A 3,684-nucleotide genomic window follows, 5' to 3' on the forward strand; every position below is an offset into this window, starting at 1 on the left:
ATATACAAGACCTCTCGTAACAATGAAGCATGTGTTGAAATGTAAATTTTAACATTCAGAAGATAGCAAAGCTAAACATAGATAATCCCTACAGCTTAATAAGAATTTACGACTATATTAATTTTTCCCTATGCTTAATTAGCATAATTAACAAATGCACACATGAAATATTTCTAATCAAATAATGATACAATGTTAGAAGAAAATTAGTGATTTCTAGATCAGTATTGGTAAAGATAATATAATCATAATTTATTACCCGCTGAATCATAAGCAAGAACAAAAAATTCATTAATTTCTTTGACGTCTAAGGCTTTAGGAGTCAGTGTGAGTCTCTCTTAACAACTGAACTGAAAAAATTATTTTTTCATAAAACTCTCATGGTCATGACTGCGTAATCGCCAGAAGAGATCTTAACCGCTCATCTTGAACAACAAAAGATTGTCGATCCTGAGCAAAGTTTAGCTGTTCAGGTATATTAATATCAAACCAAAAGAAAAAAATTAAAAAGATGAATGAGGAAGAGAGAAAATAGTAGTCAATCAGCCGAACAAAAGAAAGAGCACACCATACCAGTCATCCCAGGGGACAATAGCGGTGTTGGTTCGGTAACATAAGCGACGCAAAGCTGAGTAAAACGAAACTATGGGAGGGGGGAACGAATTGCGGATGGATTAATTTTTTCCAGTACTTTTGGAAAGAGGTATATAGATGAGTATCGATGTTATTGCCTTTTTAATTTTTCGGAAATTTTTGGGAAAATTTTAAGGGTACGCTTCTAAAGGGTAACATTAGTTCTGCCGATAAAACCACTCTTAAAAATCTATAATAAAGGTTTCCATATATTTTATTATTATCCACCCTTAAAAAGTGTAGTATTTTCGTTTTAAAGGAACGTTTTATTAGCCGCCCTTAAAAAGTGTAGTCTTTTCATTTTAAAGCAACGTTTTTCAAGTATTGCCTTAAAAACCATAGTCAAAGACTCTACTCAAAGACCACCATTTGAAAGCGTTCCCATAAGTATTTTTGGTAACACTTCTTGGGCATAGTCTAAAATAAGTGTGGTTGTAAGCTAAATTTTTTGTAGTGTGTTGAGTCTAGATTTAAGGCAAAGTCACAGAAAGCACAACAAGATGAAAGGCTTCTGCAATTTCTAATGGGTCAAAATGATACATTCATTGGTGTAAGGAGAAACATACTCCTATCCTCCCCTTTACCCTCTATAGGAAAGGCTTATTCTCTAATCATTCAAGATGAGAAACAAAGAGGAATCCATGCTACACCTGCTTATCCCGGGGATTTAGCTTCTTTTAATGCTAACAATCAGGGAGCAAATTTCAAAAGGTTCAAGAACAACAAAGGACAAAAAGAATTGCATCTACCTGGGTTCTTCTCCTATTTCTTGGAAGTAAAAGAAGAAAACCTCCATCTCACTTAGTTCTGTGGAGGCGGAATACTGTTTTATGCGACGAGTTGTAGCTGAACTCACTTTGTTTGTTCGCCCTTTTGAAGATCTGTCAATCCTTAATCTTTTTGCTTGTTCCTCTTCATTCCGATAGTAAAGTTGCACTTCATAACACCAAAAACCCTATATTCCATGAACGAACCAAACATGTCGAAATCGACTATCACTTTGTGCGACAACAATTTCTTGCTGCGCTTAATTCTCTTTCCTTTGTTCGATCTGATTCTCAGCTTGCGGATCTCTTTACTAAACATCTCACAGGTCCTCTTCATTAGAATCTATTGGGAAATAACGGGCTGAACCGAATCATTGACACCCCTCCCTCCCCCTCCAACTTGGAGGGGGAGAGGGGTTGGTAGAATTTCTGAGAGTGATAAGAAAAGAAGTAGTTGATGTTTGAGCGGATAAGGTTTGATTTGTCTGAAAATGTTGTCCCTTATTTGACCGTTTCTCTTTTGATCTGTAAAGAAGACTTGGGCCTATTTTCTATTGGGCTCATCACTGGACGCAGCTAAAAGGCCCACTCTTCTAGAAGATCAGGATTCACTACTTATACAACCTGTAATATAATTTTATTTATTTATTTTTTGTATTTATCTAGTTTCAGTTGTAGAGAATAAATCAGTTGTAGAGTAGTTTTTACCCTAAATTCCTTTCCTCCTTGTATTTATACATCAACATTGTCCATCAGAAATCATTCAATATACAAAGAAAAATTCTATATGTTGTTTTTACAATTCTTCAGTCGATCTGCTGGTGTTTGATATTAAATATGTTACATAAATAATGTCAGAATTATTATACCACAATTAAAGTATTATATTTATAATGCACCCTGTGCAGGATAACAATTTTAAAATTATTAATATTGGAATAAAAACAACAAAATGACACGTTTAACCTTCTCCTAAACTCTTCTCTCAACATCTTCTAAGAAACCTAAGATTAAACTTCGTAATAAAAATATATCCCAGTTTATCTAATGTAAAATCACACACATATGTTATATTATATTTCATGTATTTAATATATAGTCATATGAATCAAACATCTACCAATAAAATTACATATATAAGAAATAATCCCATATTATATAATTCTCGTATTATGACACTAACCATGTTATCCCATGGTTATTCTCTAGGACACATGTACAGGCTTGCTGTTATATGAGACCTGTTATATTTACTGCTACTTAATTGCGCTCTAGTTTGCAACTTTTGAGAAGAATAGCTGGATTGTAATCGGGGGCGGACCCAAGTGGTGAGAAGTGGGTTCAATTGAACTCGCTTTGTCAAAAAATAATACTGTGTATATGTATAAATTATGGCTAAAAGCAACGTAAATTTTGTATAGAAATTATTTTTGAACCCGCTTATACAGCTTATACCGCTTATGTTAGTTATGGACTTCTCCGACTAAACCTGTTTGCACAAAATCTTGGGTCCGCCACTGATTGTAATGGCAATTGCATGTGTGAAGAGGGAAAAAATTTCAACTTTCTGGTCTCATGCAAATTCAAAAACTATTCGTTGCTCGATTAAAAGCCGTGATTGGTTGTAATAGGAGGAAAGCCTGAGTAGAAAAGGTGTCGCAAGCATTTATGATGTTTTTAAAACATGTGTGTCATTACTTATAGTGAACCATGTCGATGTTAACAAAATTATCAAGTAGGGTTGTACAAGACTCACGTCTGATCAAGTAGATTTCTCCTTTTTGACATCGAATTTAAGGTGTAATGCAATTTTACAAGAACATGATTTTTTCTTTTATAAAAAAAACACCTGTTAGGCTGTTTTTAAATTTAAATACTTTATTTATTGTTTAAATCAAAATACGCTATTCAAAGTACATTTGACTTGATAGCAAATCGCCAAGTGGAGCTTGTGGTTCAAAAAATCAGGTTGTGCAGTATCAAGAATATTTCGAATGACATCCTATGATACTTTCAGTCGAGAGGCCAGAGTTAAATATAGTGCAGTTGCTATTATGTTGTCGCCTAATTCGTGCGTGATTTGTTGGTTATCCGTTATAGCGTGCCAACTTAGAAAAAAAATTCCCAAATCCTAACGACCTCATAATTTATACTACAAAATTTTCTTGCTTCAATTTGTCATAGACCTGGCATATTATTTGCACATATAATGTTGGATTGTTGGTGCTATAAAAAAAAGGTAAAAGAGCTACACGCTTTGAAATTGTCTAAGTTATTGGTAATT

At 33.9% G+C, this 3,684-nt stretch overlaps 1 long non-coding RNA gene across 2 annotated transcripts; it reads right to left on the minus strand.

Moving 5' to 3' along the window:
• Positions 1 to 227: 227 nt before the first annotated feature.
• On the minus strand, positions 228 to 1,866 carry LOC107777618 (uncharacterized). Of its 2 annotated transcripts, none has more exons than XR_001646224.2 (2): positions 1,383 to 1,866; positions 228 to 450 (listed from the first exon to the last, which is right to left on the minus strand). It is a non-coding gene; the product is annotated as an uncharacterized LOC107777618 (long non-coding RNA). The 2 variants fall into 2 exon arrangements; XR_001646225.2 differs by having other exon boundaries at positions 228 to 465; positions 1,383 to 1,811.
• Positions 1,867 to 3,684: the final 1,818 nt, after the last annotated feature.

Source organism: Nicotiana tabacum, chromosome 16, assembly GCF_000715075.1.
Source record: "Nicotiana tabacum cultivar K326 chromosome 16, ASM71507v2, whole genome shotgun sequence".
In the NCBI taxonomy this organism is placed as follows: Eukaryota; Viridiplantae; Streptophyta; class Magnoliopsida; order Solanales; family Solanaceae; genus Nicotiana; species Nicotiana tabacum.